This window comes from Lutra lutra, chromosome 9, assembly GCF_902655055.1.
Source record: "Lutra lutra chromosome 9, mLutLut1.2, whole genome shotgun sequence".
Lineage (NCBI taxonomy): Eukaryota > Metazoa > Chordata > Mammalia > Carnivora > Mustelidae > Lutra > Lutra lutra.
The window spans coordinates 125,922,189-125,940,562 of NC_062286.1; the positions used below are offsets into that span (position 1 = coordinate 125,922,189).

Below are 18,374 nucleotides of genomic sequence, written 5' to 3' on the forward strand. Positions count from 1 at the left end.
ATGGCTTTAATTCTAAGATAAAAAATAACCCTGTTCAGGATAAAGCCTCTCCCAGCCTCAGGAAGATGTGCACGGGCAGGTCTGGCCCGGGTGCAAGGTTCCACTTCAGAACTCTGCCATGAGTCTCGGCGGGCCCACTCTGAGCCAGCCGGGGAGAGCAAGGAGGCGAGCTGGGAGGAAGGATGGGAAGATGGGCCGCCTGTGCAGAGGTTTTCATTTCCATTTCTGAAATCCCGAGACTACTGGGTCACACTAATCGATACTGGGATGTTAAGGACACATGACAACTTAATACAATGTACGGTCCTTCACTGGATTTGAGAGCAGGAAAAATAAATAGGCTGGAGACTACGTGACCGGTAAGATTTAGATATGGACTAAGTACTGCTTTTATGTCAAGTGGCCTGAATGACACAATTATATTGTAATTACGCATACCCTCTCAGGATAAAGATGCGAAAGTATTTAGGGTGAAGTGTCATAATGTCTGTCTGCAAGTAACTCTCAAAGGATATGGCTAAAAAGAGGGAGTACACGCCCCAAACAAGCAAGCAAGCGAAAATTTGGCAAAACAGTAACTGGCGAATCTGGGTAAAGGGGAGATGGGTGTTAATAGTACCATTCCCCGTAATAACTTTCTGTGGGTTTGATGTTTTTCAAGATACCAAATGGCAGAGGGGTGGTGTGAACGGCGTCAAGTATAAAAAAGTTTTTATTTCTATATGTTCCAATTCCCCTCTCTTAGAACAGAGCATGAAGAGCGGACATAAAAATGATTCACGGCATTTTCTGAATACTATCCCCATTCAGAAACAAATATATTTGGCAAAGAAAAATTATTTCAAGTGCACAAGGCAAGTCAGATTCTATAAACCACATGGATAAATTCCTGAATTACACAAATTAACAGAATCCAGTGTTAAGGCTCACTTCCCACATGTTGTTGTGGAAGCTAAACCTTAACACTACTTTAAGAATCTCGGGGCACCTGGCTGGCTCAGTCGGTGGAGCGTGCAACTCTTTTTTTTTTTTTTTAAAGATTTTATTTATTTATTTGACAGAGAGAGATCACAAGCAGACGGAGAGGCAGGCAGAGAGAGAGAGAGAGAGAGAAGCAGGCTCCCTGCTGAGCAGAGAGCCCGGCGAGGGACTCGATCCCAGGACCCCGAGATCATGACCTGAGCCGAAGGCAGCAGCTTAACCCACTGAGCCACCCAGGCACTCTGGAGCGTGCAACTCTTGATCTCGGGGTCGTGAGTTCAAGCCCCACACTGGATGTAGAGATTACTTAAATAACTAAAACTTTACAAAAAAATACTTCAAGAATCTAGATACTTCTGGGGATTCTTTAAGTAAACAGTGTATCACCACTGATGGGTTTTACATAAATGTCAAGAGTTAAAGGCAAACTTACTTATTTGCACTACTAAGGAAATATCGAACAGATAAACCAAATCCATATGCAGACTTATTGTTGAATTATTGAATTTTAACTTCCAAAATCTTTAATTGGAATTATGAGGAAGTAAAAGTGACTCAAAAGTCTCATTTCCATCCACCAGCGTCCCTAAAGGAATTTCTGTTTAATAACAAAAAAGGAAAGAAGCAAATGAAATAAAAATGCCTTAAGTACTCAACTCTGAGTACCTGAACAAAAGAAAACAAACTTTAATTAAGGCGAATATTTATTGAGAACCTACTATATACAAATCTCTGAGGAATTCAAAGCCCAAACACCGGACCTTGTACCCCGGGGGAGAAGGGCCGCAATTTTGTTGAAAACACAGAAGAAGAAAACTGAAGAAAAATAACAATAGCTGGGGTTCAGTCTTCCCTTGTCCTGTTCCCAATTCCTCAACTCAAAGACTTCTCTCCTAGCGGGCCATAGCAACAGCCTCTGCATTTATCGTCATCAGGCCTCTCAAACCACAGGTTCTCAGTCTTGGGTGGCACATTGGAGTCACCTGGGAAGTTATCAGTAACCCAGTACCAGTGTCCCTCGTCCAGACAAGGATTTTACTGGGCGTGGCCTGGGCGCTCGTATTTTCTGAAGCTCTCCAGCAATTCTCACGTGCAGGAAGATTTGAGCACCCCTGAGCTAAGCCAACCTCTGCCTCCCAAGTACAGCGCACAGACTACACTCTGGTCACGATGACTCCTCAGGGCCCACACAGAGCTCAACTCCTTACATCCTTTTCAAAGCCTTTCAACATCTGCAGTCCACTCCTGCAGGCCTATCACCACCACAAACCTACATCCCTACACTACACTCCAGCCCCAGTGAACTTACCACCTGCCCGCCGTCCCCACGCGCGGCAAGTCCCACACAAAAGGTTTTCCGAACTCACAGACACCAATCCCCATCTCTGGCTATTAAATTCCAAATCAACTTTCAGGAACCAATGTGGACGTTTCTTCCTTTTAAAACTCTTAACTCCCCTGAGTAGATGGTCGCTCCCTCTTCTTGCATTCCAACCAAACTCTGGACACAGCTCTAATTTGACATTTATCCTGATGTCTGTAGTAGCAGCTTACATTTCTCTCCTTCTAACAGACTGTGCATTCCTCAAGGGCACAGACCATGTGCATTTATCTTCAAGTTCCCAGTGCCCGGCCACGGCTGAAACAAACTGAAAGCCCGATAAATTGTTTACTAAATAAATGGGCATCACATACTTTATGGAATAATGATGAACAATATGAGAAATGACAAAGGCAGTTCAATAGGAAATGCCAGGGGCGCTTGGGGGGCTCAGTCAGTTAAGTACCTGCTTTTGGCTCAGGTCATGAACCCAGGGTCCTGGGATTGAGCATAGCAGTGGGCTCCCTGCTCAGCAGGGAGCCTTACTTCTCCTTCTCCCACTCCCTTTGCTTGTGTTCTCTGCCAAATAAATAAATAAAACTTTAAAAAAAAAAAAAAAAAAGGAAATGCCAAATGAGTCATATAGGCCAAAACTGACTTGACAAGTACAGAAAGGAAAGAGGGTACTTCCAGCAGATACAGATGGGGAGAGCCTCATGAAGACAGTGGGACTTGAACTCAAGTCTCAAAGGAAGGAAAATATCTTGACAGGCCAAGAAAAATAGCACAGAAAATAGCAAAGATACGGCTCGGTGCACATGAAAAAGCCACTTAGCTTGGCTTTGGGTTTCTTCAAAAGATACCCTAAGAAAAACGCCAGAAATGAATCATCATATTGTTCTTAGTTATATAAATCTGTATGTCACTATACTCTCCTTAGTCCTTCTCACCGCCTGATACATTATGGCTCCGTATGTTCAAATACTGTAACACCGCACCGTAAGAGCAGGAACTTTTGTTTACTGCGGCATCCCCCCAGGCTTACATCAACGCCAAGCACACAGTAAATGTTCACTACATATTTGCCCAGTGGATGAACGAACATGTTTATTATAGGCCTCTGATCTAATGTTTCCTTTCACCTGGAGGCTTCCTCCCTGCCACACCCAGTCTCCACATCTGAATCCTGTCTACCCTTCCAAACCGAATAAATGCCCTGCCTCAAAGCCTTCTCTGATATCCTTTCGCCCCCCTTGTCTGAACTCCCAAAGAACACTTTTTAGGGACTACCTGGCAATAGCACAATTATCTGTATACAGGTATTTACATATATCTTACCTCCCCTATAAATTCTTTGAGGGCAAGCTCTAGGTCATTTTCCCCCCAGAGAAGAGGAGCCTGTACAGAGTTGCTCAGCAATCCTGTTAAATAAAAGGAAAAATTAAATTAAGTGTGGTATTAAGCCCTTAAAATATTAATATCAGAAAGACTAAGATCAGTAATGATTTCTCTCCACTCATCTTGGCCCTGTGATGCCTGATTCTTTCAAATCATCATCTCCAACACAGACCATGCTTACAATGTGCCAGGCATTATTCCAAGGCCTTACATAAATTAACTCACTTAATCGTCAAAAGGACTATATGAGATAGGTATTATTATAACCTCCACTGCACATTTGAGGAAACTGAGGAATAGGGAGGTTCGCACAGCCAGTAAGTGGCAGCTCCAGGATTCAAACTGGTGGTCTGGCTGCAAAGCCATGCCCTTAACTACTGTGCAGCAAAGCCTTGTGATTGCTGGGCAGCCTCCTACTCATGCAGCCGAATGTGGCCTGCAGAGAATGTACTGTAAAAACATTAGAGATGCAAGGATATCTAAGGCAAGGAATGATCCCCGTCATAGGAAAGACAGAATTCCAGAAGGCAGTAAAGCAGGTAACAGATGACAGAAAAGGAATGGAGGTTTCTGCAGTACAACACTGGGAAAGATAAATGCTGGGAAGAGACCCTCGGACCTGGAACTTCAGGAGCCTCGGGAGAAAGGGCTGAATAGAGAAGTAAATAGAAGCTCTGGCATAAAATTACGGGTACGGAGTTGGTACAGCATACAGAATGGCAGCAAACTTACGAAGTGCTTAAGAATGCAGAGCTCAGCGGAGAAAGGGGAACCCTCCTACACTGTTGGTGGGAATGCAAGCTGGTGCAACCACTCTGGAAAACAGCATGGAGGTTCCTCAAAATGTTGAAAATAGAACTACCCTATGACCCAGCAATCGCACCGCTGGGTATTTACCCTAAAGATACAAACGTAGTGATCCGAAGGGGCACGTGCACCCGAATGTTTATAGCAGCAATGTCTACAATAGCCAAACTATGGAAAGAACCTAGATGTCCATCTACAGACGAATGGATAAAGAAGATGTGGTATATATACACAATGGAATACTATGCAGCCATCAAAAGAAATGAAATCTTGCCATTTGCGACGACGTGGATGGAACTAGAGGGTATCATGCTTAGCGAAATAAGTCAATCGGAGAAAGACAACTATCATATGATCTCCCTGATATGAGGGAGAGGAGATGCAACATGGGGGGTTAAGGGGGTAGGAGAAGATGAAATGAAACAAGATGGGATTGGGAGGGAGACAAACCATAAGTGACTCTTAATCTCACAAAACAAACTGAGGGTTGATGGGGGGAGGGGGGTTGGGAGAGGGGGGGTGGGGTTATGGACATTGGGGAGGGTGTGTGCTATGGTGAGTGCTGTGAAGTGTGTAAACCTGGCGATTCACAGACCTGTACCCCTGGGGATAAAAATATATTATATGTTTATAAAAAATAAAATTAAAAAAATAATAATAAAATAAATAAATAAATAAAAAGAATGCAGAGCTCGGACACCGGGGTGGCTCAGGGAGTTAAGCATCTGACTCTTGATATCAGGTCAGGTTATGATGTCAGTCAGGGTCCTGGGATCGAGCCCCACGTCCAGCTCCACGCTTACAGGGGAGTCTGCTTGAGGATTCTCTCCCTCTCCCCCTGAATCCTGCCCCGCTCACATATTCTCCCTCCCTCTCTCAAATAGATAAGTAAATCTTTGGGTGCTGGGCGTGGGGGGAGAAGGGAAGAAAGAAAGAAAAAAAAAAGTGGGGCTCAAAGTGCTGGGGCTACTAGTTCTGCTAGACAAGTAAATAGAATTCTTTTGCCTCCATTTCCTCAACTGCAAAATGGGCTAATATCAGCATTTAGCCTTGAAGATCAATGATGAGAATCCAGGTATACTTATATTCATCAGGATGGGTTGGTTTATGCCACAGTTAAAACTCCATTTAAAAAACTCAGTGGTTTAAAGCATAGGCTTCCTGCTTACATTATGTAACCACTTCAGAGTCCTTTCAGAAAAAAAGGGCTATTTGCCTAGAAGTGTCTCACATCACTTGCACTCAAATTTCAATATCCAAAGCGAGTCACACAGCCATGCTCAGCTTCAAGCATGGAGAAGTGCTGCCCTATCATGTACCCAGAAGAAGAAAAAAAAAAAAAAAGATTATCAGTGAGCAGCTCTAACAACCACCACACCATGAAAGCCTTACACCATACCTGTCACGCACTCAGCGCTCAATGACTGAAAGCTACTACTATGATCCCAGTAACTGGGGGGTCTGGGAAGAAACCTGTTCTACCAACCCCAAGTTACTGAAAAGCTAAACGAGTACGCAGATGTGGGGGAAAAAAGTCCACGTTATTTGCAATAACCCAAAGGTAAATTTACAAAGGATTTCACAATGATATCATAGAGATGCCAAAAAGTTTCTAGTAAGCAAAAAAATAGTAAGCAGGAGTTACCAGAATAGTACCACAAGCCTTTTACCAAGATATAGAAGGGAGGCCCATGCCAAAATGTTTCTAGTAAACAAGACATAGTAAACAAGAGTTACCAAAATAGTACTACTCACCCTTATTCATTTAAGACATGTAAAATTTCATTGATATCTTTATTCTGAGAACATTAAAAAACATTATTCAGCCTTTCACAAATTCACTTCTAATCTCAGAACACAACTTTCCCATATTATTCCTGTAAACTCTTAAGGAAATTCACCCGTGGGGGTTTTTCGGACCTTAACCATTGATCAGGGAAAGACCTGCTTAGTAAAATGAGAATTGAATTCTAAGCCACATTTGGCCATAGACTAGCTCTATGGTTTCACAAAATATTTACATGACTAGATATCCAATCTATCATCCATAAGATGACGAAATTGGACTAGAGGGCCTCCAAAGTGCCTTCCAACAATACTCTTCCTCAATTCTGAGAAGCCAGAAAGATGCTCTGGTTTGGAAGAATCTAGCTGAGATGCTGAATTATGTAAGCCCTGACAACGCTTCAAGCTTCAACTAGAAGTAACGGCCACAACCACAGCTATAACAGCAGCAAGAAGGCTGAGTTCAACAGAACACAGGGCAAGTCAGTACCCAGGGAGAGCCCTGCCAGCATGGAATGCCCCATCAGAGCGGAGAAGGCTGGACAGAGTAGGACTACTAAGAAGACTGCTATTTGGCCATGGCTTATGAAATAGTCTTTTAGTAACATTTCAAACAACATTCCAGTCCCAGCTCTGGGACCTAGTGACAGTGATGGGAACAAACCTGAAGCAAAGAACCGACAAACATTTTAAATTTGGTATCTGTCAACTATCAGATTTCAGTGCCAACACACTAGGTTTTTCAACTCCTTAAGACTCCAAAGCAGGGCGCCTTGGTGGCTCAGTCGGTTAAACGTCCAACTCTTGCTTTCGACTCAAGTCATGATCTCAGGGTCCTGAGACTGAGCCCCATGTCCAGCTTTGCACTGGGGGTGGAGTCTGCTTGAGGTCGTCTCTCTGCTTGTCTTCCCCACACCCTCCCCACCCCATGCGTGTGCACAATCTCTCTAAAAAAATAAATAAATAAATAAGAAGACTCCAAAGCAGTAATCCAAATGTATGTCTAGAGCTCAAGAACTTGAAACTCTTTGGACAAAGTCAAAGAAAAGAGCCCAGAGCAGCGTGTTACAAAATGTTGGGCCCCCAGACCAGCCATACCGGTGTCCTTTTCAGCTAAACAGAAACTCCTGCCAGGACAACCTGCCAGGACATCTTCACTCACTCTGGGAACTAAGACGGTCCCTATAGCAAAATGGAAAATGGTGCTGGCTTTTTTTTTTTTTTAATTATGTTATGTTAATCACCATACAGTACATCATTAGTTTTTGATGTAGTGTCCCATGATTCCTTGTTTGCGTGTAACACCCAGTGCTCCATGCAGTATGTGCCCTCCTTAATGACCATCACCGGGCTCACCTGCCCCCCCATCCCCTCCCCTCTAAAACCCTCAGTTTGATTTCCGGAGTCCATAGTCTCTCATGGTTCACCTCCCCCCTCTGATTTCCCTTCATTTTTCCCTTCCTTCTCCTAATGTCCTCCATGCCATTCCTTATGTTCCACAAATAAGTGAAAACATATGATAATTATCTTTCTCTCTTTGACTTATTCACTTAAAATAGTGCTGGTTTTTCATGAACACCAATGGAAGACAATACCTTAATTCATGCCATAAACAAAGCTGACAGACACTGCTATATTAAAAATTTTGCTATTCCTCCATATCACTCGGCATCAGGGAAATACAAATCAAAACTACAATGAGATATCACCTCACACCAGTCAGAATGGCTAAAATGAACAAGTCAGGAAATGACAGATGCTGGCGAGGATGCGGAGAAAGGGGAACCCCCTACACTGTTGGTGGGAATGCAAGCTGGTGCAACCACTCTGGAAAACAGCATGGAGGTTCCTCAAAATGTTGAAAATAGAACTACCCTATGACCCAGCAATCGCACCGCTGGGTATTTACCCTAAAGATACAAACGTAGTGATCCGAAGGGGCACGTGCACCCGAATGTTTATAGCAGCAATGTCTACAATAGCCAAACTATGGAAAGAACCTAGATGTCCATCAACAGACGAATGGATAAAGAAGATGTGGTATATATACACAATGGAATACTATGCAGCCATCAAAAGAAATGAAATCTTGCCATTTGCGACGACGTGGATGGAACTAGAGGGTATCATGCTTAGCGAAATAAGTCAATCGGAGAAAGACAACTATCATATGATCTCCCTGATATGAGGGAGAGGAGATGCAACATGGGGGGTTAAGGGGGTAGGAGAAGATGAAATGAAACAAGATGGGATTGGGAGGGAGACAAACCATAAGTGACTCTTAATCTCACAAAACAAACTGAGGGTTGATGGGGGGAGGGGGGTTGGGAGAGGGGGGGTGGGGTTATGGACATTGGGGAGGGTGTGTGCTATGGTGAGTGCTGTGAAGTGTGTAAACCTGGCGATTCACAGACCTGTACCCCTGGGGATAAAAATATATTATATGTTTATAAAAAATAAAATTAAAAAAAATTTAAAAAAAAAAAATTTTGCTATTCCTGCAGCCCTATCCATGATCTTTAAGGAACCTACTACGAGGGTGTAAACAACATGGGACACGCCTACTGTCTATCCTGCTTCAAGAGTCACTGCCTATATGCAATCTCCTGCCTGAAAACCTAAAACCTGGCAAATATATTTAATAAAATTATGGTACACTGGGTGGCTCAGTGGATTAAGCCACTGCCTTCGGCTCAGGTCATAATCTCAGTGTCCTGGGATAGAGCCCCGCATCGGGCTCTTTGCTCAGCAGGGAGCCTGCTTCTCTCTCTCTCTCTCTCTCTCTGTCTGACTCTGCCTACTTGTGATCTCTCTCTCTGTCAAATAAATAAATAAAATCTTAAAAAAAATAAAATTATGGTACAATTAGAAAAGACTCACTGTGTCTGGACAGCATTTTAAAAAGCTATTTACTTTTATAGCTATACTTCCTGCTACCTGTCAATCACAAAATAATCTCCAGTCCTGCCATGGACACTGATCAATATATTAGAGTCAATGCTATCCTTGATTTTTAGGAGTTTAAATATGAAGTACAAGTAGATGGGGATGCAGACAGGGAAGCATATACAACCCTGAATGAGTAAAAGAAATCCTTTTAACAAATCAATTTTTTTAAATATATTGGAAGGGGACAGAAGACATGGCTCAATTTTTCAAGGGAGGTTTGGTGAATATTATTGAAAACGAAGATTACCTTTATAGAATGCAAAAACCGTCCTCTAAGTAAGGTGATAAACCAACAATACTTTACATAGGAAAAACCTCCATTAACCAGTCCAAAGTGATGAGAACTCCCAAAGATCAGTGCTTTCTACTGAGAACTGGAAAACTACAGTATTGCACTTAAAAGCTTAAATCTTTACAGAAAAGACAAAAGCTTCAGAAGTTATACTGCAAGACATAGTGCATGTTAGTCAGAGCCATGAAGGGTCACAAGGCCTCACTAAAACAGCTACCTTGCTGTTTGCAAAACCTTCTGTGACACAGATCTAAACTTATTTTCTGACCCTACTATTTTCTTAACATCAAATCAACTTCTAGATAAAAAGAGGTAAATATAAATGGGCAAATAAGTGCCAACTTTTTTTTTTTTTTTTTAATTTGACAGAGAGATCACAAGCAGGCAGAGAGGCAGGCAGAGAGAGGAGGAAGCAGGCTCCCCGAGAGAGCAGAGAGCCCGACGCGGGGCTCGATCCCAGGACTGCGAGATCATGACCCGAGCCGAAGGCAGCGGCCCAACCCACTGAGCCACCCAGGCGCCCTAAGTGCCAACTTTTATTCTATGATTTGCTCAGTCTGATTTAAAGCTATAGGACAGTCTTGTCCTATCCTATATTTTCTAAGTGAAAGGAAGAAAAATCCACTTTTGCTGCCCTGACCCTGAAAGGGGGACCCCAAAGTATCTAGACCCGTGGTATCAAATGCCCGTGCCACTATGTGACTAAATTTAAATGAACTAAAATTAAATAAAATTTAAAATTCTGTTCCTCAGTCATACCAGCCATCTTTTAAGGGCTCAAAAGCCACATGTGTGACTAGTAGGTCCTGCACATAAGACATTTTTCATCATAGCATAAGTTTCTACTGAATAGCGCTGATCTAGAACAATGTTCCTTAAATTTAAATGTGCATAAAAATCATCAGTATCGCTTGCTAAACAAGATTACTGGGTCTCCACCCCAGGTCATTTATTTCAGATCAGTCTGGAATGGGGCCTCAAAATGTTCATTTCTAAACAAGATGCAAGATAATGTGATGTTACCTATCCCCTTAAGTAGTGCTGCCTAGGGTTAAGAACTATTTTTGAGGGGTGCCTGGCTGGCTCAGTCAGCAAAGCATGGAACTCTTATGTTTTTTTTTTCTCCCAGATCTTATTTATTTATTTGAGAGAAAGAGAATGTGTAAGCAAGCAAGAGAGAGAACATGAATGGGGTGGGGGTGGAGGCAGAAGGAGAGGGAGAAGCAGACTCCCCACTGAGCAGGGAGCCCAGTGTGGGGACTCCAGGACCATGAACAGAGCAGAGGCAGAGGCTTAACCTAGTCACTCAGGGGCCCCAAGTGTGCAACTCTTCATCTCGGAGTCATAGGTTTGAGCCCCACAGTGGGTGAAGAGATTACAAAAACAAAAACACAACTTTTTGTTATTTCTCAATCCATCGTGGACTAATACTTTTATAAAACACCAGAAAAATGAATTATCAGGAGGAAAAGTTTTTTTAAAACAAAGACTATACTATAAACTTACATTTTTTAATAGACTCAACAGACAAATCAATTTTATTAAAAAATGCTGTAAAAACAACTACATGTTTCAAGTGCTGTACTTACCTCATCAGACAGTTAATAGTCCACAGACCTGCACAGATCTGCAGATTATGAGTAGCCTTGATCTAGAAAAGCTAATTTCACATTTTTACAATTATCTCTGACTCTGCCACATGGTCAAAAAGGATGGTGCCTTGACTTCTTCAGGCTAAGCTACAGCTGAATTTAGACTACAACTTCATAAGAGTTGTTAGACCAAAATATACAAATGAACATTGATAACATCTTTGTGTTAAATAATATAAAAATTTCTTTCAGTAGGGGCGCCTGGGTGGCTCAGTGGGTTAAAGCCTCTGCCTTCGGCTCGGGTCATGATCCCAGAGTCTTGGGAGAGAGCCCCGCATCAGGCTCCCTGCTCCGCGGAGAGCCTACTTCCTCCTCTCTCTGCCTGCCTCTCTGCCTACTTGTGATCTCTGTCTGTCAAATACATAAATAAAATCTTTAAAAAAAAAATTTTTCTTTCAGTAAATAAAATCTATGATCTGCACTGGCTTACTGGACATAATCTTTCAAAGAATTTCTTAGACTACTGTTGGCTTCCTTGAACCCAAAGTAAATAGTCCAAGCACACTTCTTTGCTCATATGCACTTAGGGAAGGAACAAACCAAACAGAATCCCTTCACAGGAGTCAATGCCCTTCCCCAAACTGCCTCACGCTTAAGGTGTTTTCCTCCAATGACATATCAAACCAAAAAAATGGATTTTTCTTCTATTCAACTTGTGGTCTGGCTCAACAAACAAACTTCTATGAGAAAATTTCCAGGATTTCTCAAGTTTGGCCACTTCCTAGAGACTACTTCTGGAATTTTCTTGTCACTCTAAAATTTTGTTTTACCAATTTGCTTGACTTTTACTTAAGCAAATTATAAAACAAGGCTCTGAGAATTTTAACACTTGATTCTTTTTCCTACGGTAACATCTGGTCTAACAGAACTCGACGTATACCCATGTTATCTGTAAAATAAGCTTGCAAGCTCAACCAGACATTAAGAAAAATTCAACCTGAAATTAACCTTAACAGAAAAGTCAGAAGGAATCACATACAAAGTCTGGGGAATATAAAAATGGGGGGATTTTTTAATTGTTCCTCTTACAATGTAAGGGGGGAAAAACCCTTTTCCTCCTAACATATTGAATGAAGCAGTAACAGAATGATTAAGAAGTATTCCAAGCAAGAAAATGTCAGGAGATTTTGCCATGGCCACCCCTCCAGTCCCATCTGCAGAGGCAGATGGTTGAGGCAAGAGAGGCCCAGGACCCTCTAACACTGTTTTGCATTTGCCCTCATGGCTCCTGCTCCAACCCTTACTCGTTTACCAGTGTACACGATCAAGGGTATGAAACAGCTTCCCAAGCATAAAGATAAGGTAGGGAAGAACTCTGGGGATAACCCTTTGCCCGGATGCTGCCCGGAATGATACCCAAGGGCTTCACCAGACCGACACCACAGAACCTCCGAAAGGCCCAACAAAGTCAGCCTCCTCGAAAAGATTTTGTTCCTAACAAAACAACTATTTCTGAAACGACCTAAATCCGTGATCTTCAATATTGTTTTTACGTGTGGATGGGAATAAATGATGGGGGAGGAGAAGGTAGAGGGAAGGAGGGTGGGAGTCAGAGATCCCTTTGAGAATCACAAAAAGAATGGACTCATGTCTGATCAAAGTGCACAAACAAAATTTTCTATGCTATTTTGTGGAGTTCACAGACAGACCAGACCTAGGGGTCCGTGAACCCCAGGATAAAAAGCCTCGACCTAAATAGGTAGGAACCAAAGGCCAAGGTTACCACAATAGTTAGACCTCCTTTTAACCTGAAGCCTGACCTTCTATATAAAGACAATCTTACAATTAAAAAGTATAGTGAGGTGGCTGGGTGGCCTGGGTGGCTCAGTCGGTTAAGTGTTTGCCTTCCGCTCAGGTCATGATCCTAGGGTCCTGGGATTGAGCCCTTGTCGGGCTTCCTGCTTAGCAGGAAGCCTGCTTTTCCGTCTCCCACTCCCCCGCTCCCCTTGCTTGTGCTCCCTCTCTCTATATAAAATAAATAAATAAAATATTTTTAAAAATAAATAAATAAATGAAATTTAAAAAACAGAAAGTATAGAGATTCCAGGGGCGCCTGGGTGGCTCAGTTGATTGAGCGACTGACTCTTGATTTCAGCTCTGGGTACAGATTTCAGGGTTGTGAGATGGAGCTACACTGGGCTCTGCTCAGTAGGGAGTCTGCTTGGGATTCTCTCCCTCTCATGCCCCAAGCCCTCGACCCCACTGCATGCATGCTCTCTCTCAAGTAAATCTTTTGTTAAAAAAAAAAAAAAAAAAAAAAAGTATAGAGATCCCCAAAGTAAAACACCTGGGTCACATAATGTACAAGAAATTTCAAAATATATTTAAAATTTACTGACAAAATATTTGGTCCATAAAATTAGATCAGTGATACTTCCTACAAGAATCTTTAACTAATAAAGGAGTAGAAAAATAGAAATCTCCTTTTACTTTTTTAGAAAATTCAAACCCAACTTACATTTTGATTTGTGTCCTTAAGTTATCTTAAAATTCTACTTCCTGGTTTTCCTCAAATTTTCAAATACTGTCTTAGTAGGTTAAGTCTTCTGAAACAGCCAATGAATAAAAGTACCACAGAAATCTATTAAAATATCAGGTTTTCTCCCTTGCTAAAAAAATTTTAAGTCCTCCATTATGACGATAAAGAAAAAAAGTTCATCAACTTAAAAAAAAGGACTCCTCAGAATAGGAACTATAGATTCTAAAGGTCTCAATGATGGCAAATGACAAAAAGAGTAAGTGTAGGAGGATGTAAAGAATCACTATTACAAATGATAAAAACCAACAAATGCAGGTACTACAAGCAAAAAGAAAACATTTTTCTCTGGATTTTATGCAAATAATTTAGTTCAGAAATGGGAACGGGGATGGATATTTTAAAATAACTCCATTTTACTACCTTCAGGACTTTTATGGAAGTAACAGAATTTCTCAAGAGGGTATCAACGCCTCCACAAAATGAACTAAAGAAAATAACATTCTGGCAAGGAAAAAGTGACTGCATTCTCCTTCTGCACTTCATGGCTATTAGTACCAGGCTAGGTTGAACTCTTAAGTGCCCTACAAGGACCTCTCCTACACTAGTGAGACAAGGTGGGGGGAGGTTAAGGGTGCCCTTACTGTATCCTAATTTGCCTCTTCAGTGACAAACTCTTGAAATGAAGAAGTAAAAATAGATGAGTGTGTAGAATAACTTATGTCAGTGAACTTAACCCCATACCACTAAACATGACAGCACACTCCAGCTTTTAAAGAAATCTTGAGAGGGCAGTTGATGAAAAGAATAATATTTAAATCCAGCTGATCTGGGTTCAAATTCTGGCTTCAACATTCACTAGCTTTAACATTCACTAGCTTTAATAGCCTTAAATAATCCACCTTACCTCTCTGAGCTTCGGTCCAGCCTCCTGGAGTAACCATGAAAATGGGAGACGTTTGTGCATCTCCGCAGCCCCAGTGCCTGGCTGAGTGCTGGACACACACCAGGTATTTATTCAGTGCTAGTTCTTTTTGCTTGTCTCACAAGTATGCCACATTCTATTGAGAGGGAAAAAAAAAACCAAAACAAAAAAAACCCCAAACCTGTTCTCTTGGAAATAGATATCTAAACCCTAGCTATTATTTTATGTATCAAAGAGTTTTCAATATAATAACCTGCTACAGGAGAATGCAGGCAGTCCCATGGAATTCACTGCAGCTTTTCACCTGAATTAAACTAAAGCTCTGTATGAAGAAGGGAAGTATAAAGTGAACCACCAAATATTTATTAAAAATAATACTATTTCGGGGTATCTGCACGGCTCAGTTGGTTAAGCCTCTGCCTTCAGCTCAGGTCATGATCTCAGGGTCCTGGGATCAAGCCCCACACTGGGCTTCCTGCTCAACAGGGAGTCTTGTTTCTTCCTCTCACTCTCCCCCTGTACTCTCTCTCCAATAAATAAATAAAATCTTAAAAAAAAGAAATAAACGATCTCTAACCTTGTTATACTGGGGGTGGGGCGCCAAACTGGATGGCAGGGAGTGAAAACATAGTCTCCTCAGTCGATTTAGATACAGTCACTGTCACATACCAAAAATATTTTTGCAGGCAGAATCCTTGAATCCTCTAACCTGTTCACAAGGATTCAGAACATGTTTGTCTCCACTTGGCCATTACCAATACAGAGTCTATCTGTGAAAACCAAAAAACATAGATCTCTACAGTGAGAATCAAGCCTGAGAGTGTGGAACGCTTTTTCCTCATTGTTTGGGAGGGGAAGACATAACCACGATCTCTGCTTGAGGTAAAGCCATGGTTCCAAGAAAAACCGAAAAACTTGCCTGAAACTTCTATAAATCAAAGAGATCTCTAAGACACACGGGCCCAAACGTCTGCTGTTTCTGGTAAGTTTTCTGTAACGTAATGGCAAAAAAAATCACAAATGAGATTTGGTTTCTAAAGAGATATGATTCTGCTTGAGATCTTTGGCATTGGAAATGTTATAAGAATAGTAAATCAATAAAAAAAAAAAAAAAAACCCTGACTGCCGAAGGACCGTCCAGAAATACAGCAAGTGTTACTTGTGGCTCTCCCATTTCACTCCAAACTGGTCTTTCAACTTCTTGTGTGGTTGGCATGAATATACCGATGAGTTTAGAGAACTTCAACCATATCAATAAATTATAAAAATAATGGTAAGGACAGAGTATTAAAAAGAATGGTAAAAGTGATCACACTGAGTCACCGCACACTGTAATAGAGAAAAGTTAAATGTAAAAAAACAAAAACAAAAACAAAAAAACAAAGAAATAACCAATGTAATTCCAGGCAGACTGTCATAGCACTTCGAGACACAAATAATTTCACAAGAGATCTAGATTTATTTTGCCCACGGCCAGACTGCAGCAAAAACAGTATCATATTCTGGTTGCTATAAAGGAGACTCCAAAGTTAGCAAAAAGGAAAAAAAAAATTATAAAGGTTAGCTTTTAGTAGTAAGTAGCCCATGAATGAAGAAAAAGTTTAAATAATCCATCACAATTTATTTAGATTTGCCCTGGGAAGAAAGAAGCCCAAAATTAATCATTTACCACTCCCCATTTTCCCAGGCCTTTGGTTACAGTCACGCATTGCTTATATGAAACCACCTGTTCTGGCTGGCATAAACCATGGTACTTGAAGATTCGTGCCTAATCATTTTTTCATACATAGATCTCAAACTTGCTCTGTCCTGCCAAAGAGCCACAAAGTTCACAAAAACTATATCCCTGAGGTTGCCAATGTGATCTACCAATTTATGTTACCAAAAACTACTGTATAGTGCACAGCCAGTGACTAAAGATCTCCAGAAAGGAAGGCAGCTCGCAGTTAGCCTTGGGAGCACAGTACTGTGGTCCCTATTAGGACTTTTCTAAGTACCACAAGCATATCCCCATAAGGTATGTCAAAACTGGGGGCCTAACAGGACTGCATTCCAGTATGCCATTTGAAAAACAGTAACTGAATCTCCAGCAACACTGCAGACACTCTGAAAATTATTTTTAAAAAAATTTTTTTTAAATGTCTACCTTCTCTGTTCATGGAACTGTTACACCAGAAAGAGCAGTTTTGAAGGGTTGGGGAATAAGGCACATATAACAGCTCCAGAGACGCCTGGAGATGCCAAGGATTCACTAGAAGCCTTGGCCAGATTACTAATGGTCCATAAACCCTAATTTGGAGAACACGGGCCTACAAGTTGAAAATTGAATTATATTGCCTTATTAGATCCCACACTACCGAAACCACAGTCACATCAGTCATAACCGGAACTAGGAATACTTTATGTACACAAATATAAGTGCCTGCTTATGTATTTTTAATTGGATCAAATAAAACTGAAGCTGCAAACAAACTCAAATTTCAATTATCTCACTAGTGAGGGGATTTCCTAATAGCGTCTTTTTAAAAACCAAGTAGCTGCCAACCCTCTGCACATCTGACAAGCATGTCCCTGTAAATTTGGGAGCAAAAGGCTCCCGTTACTTCTCAACAGCGAAGAAAATAAATACCCTAAAGGGAACAGATTATTCTTTTTTTTTTTTTTTAAACCCAAGCATGCAATCTAATAATGCACAAAACTTGGCTGCGGGGCTGCTGGACACCTCCGGGGTTCCAATTTTCGGGGCGAGTGCGCGCTAGTGCGTAAGAAGGGGGCGGAGGGGGAGCGCGCTCCGAGGACGCGCCGGGGCCCCCGCCCCCTCCCGGAGCAGCAGCCTGGCACCAGCCCACCCTCCTCCACCCCTGCAAACAGACGCAGGACGCCAATAGAGCAACTTCTCCGCGGGGGCGGCGGCAAAATAGCGGTCACCCCCGCTGCGCGCGCCGCACGACCCAGCCCGCCCGGGGGGGTCCCTCTACGGCCCGCCCCAGGAGGGGGCCTCCGCACGCCCCGCCCCTGTCCACCAGGCCAGGGGCCGGGGGCTGCCCGGACCCCCGCCCCTCCGCGCGGCCCGCAGCGGCGCACTCCCAAGGACGGCCGCCCGGCCCGAGCGCGGCCTGAGCGCGAGCAGAAGCGGGGCGCGGCGGAGGTCGGCTCCTCTCCTCAGGCCTCAGGCCGCCGCCTGCCCTCCGCCAGGCCGCCCGCCGCCGGCCCCGCTCGGACCCCGGCCCGGCCTCGGCGCCGCTGCAGCCCCTCATCCCGGCTCCATTCATAGGGGCACCCCAGCCCGGCCGGCGGGGCGGGGCCAGGGACCCGCGGACAAGGCCGGCCAGAGGAGGCCAGGGAGGAAAATAAAAAGTTAAGAGAAGAACTTACCTAAAATGGCTCCTGCAGCAGCCAAAATACAAACAGCTATTATTTGGTGAAGTTTAGCTCAGACACCCTGCAAGGACACCCTAACCCAGCTCGGGCCCGCCTTCCCTGCAACGCCATTGGGCTTCGCCAGCCCAAAACACAGAGTCATTGGTCATTCTGGCTGCCGCTCAGGCAGAAGCCCATTTCAAGCTTGCTTGCAGGGGCGAGTGATGGGCTCGCTCCATTGTGCTCGTATTTGCATGGATGTGATCGCGGCGCTGATTGGACGGCGCCGGGGCCGCCCCGCCCCCTGCCTCGCGCCCCCCCGCCTTGGAGACGCTGCTGCGCGCGGCCCCGCCCCCCGGGACGGAGCGGCGGGGCCACGGGGGCGGGGCGGGGCCGGGGTCCTGCGGGCCGAGGGGGCGGGGCGGGGT

At 43.3% G+C, this 18,374-nt stretch overlaps 1 protein-coding gene across 4 annotated transcripts in view; it reads right to left on the reverse strand.

Annotated features, from left to right (window-relative positions):
* Positions 1-18,050, reverse strand: part of CHD6 (chromodomain helicase DNA binding protein 6) — a 197,257-nt gene extending 179,207 nt beyond the window's left edge. The window contains exons 1-2 of one of the 4 annotated variants that reach the window (XM_047744096.1): positions 17,962-17,977; positions 3,641-3,724 (exon numbers count right to left, since the gene is read on the reverse strand). The gene's annotated coding sequence lies outside the window, so the exon portion shown is untranslated. Of the gene's footprint in view, positions 1-3,640; positions 3,725-17,961 lie in introns of those variants that run through there. The other 3 variants (XM_047744097.1, XM_047744091.1, XM_047744090.1) reach the window with 3 other exon arrangements.
* Between the last annotated feature and the right edge of the window lie 324 nt (positions 18,051-18,374).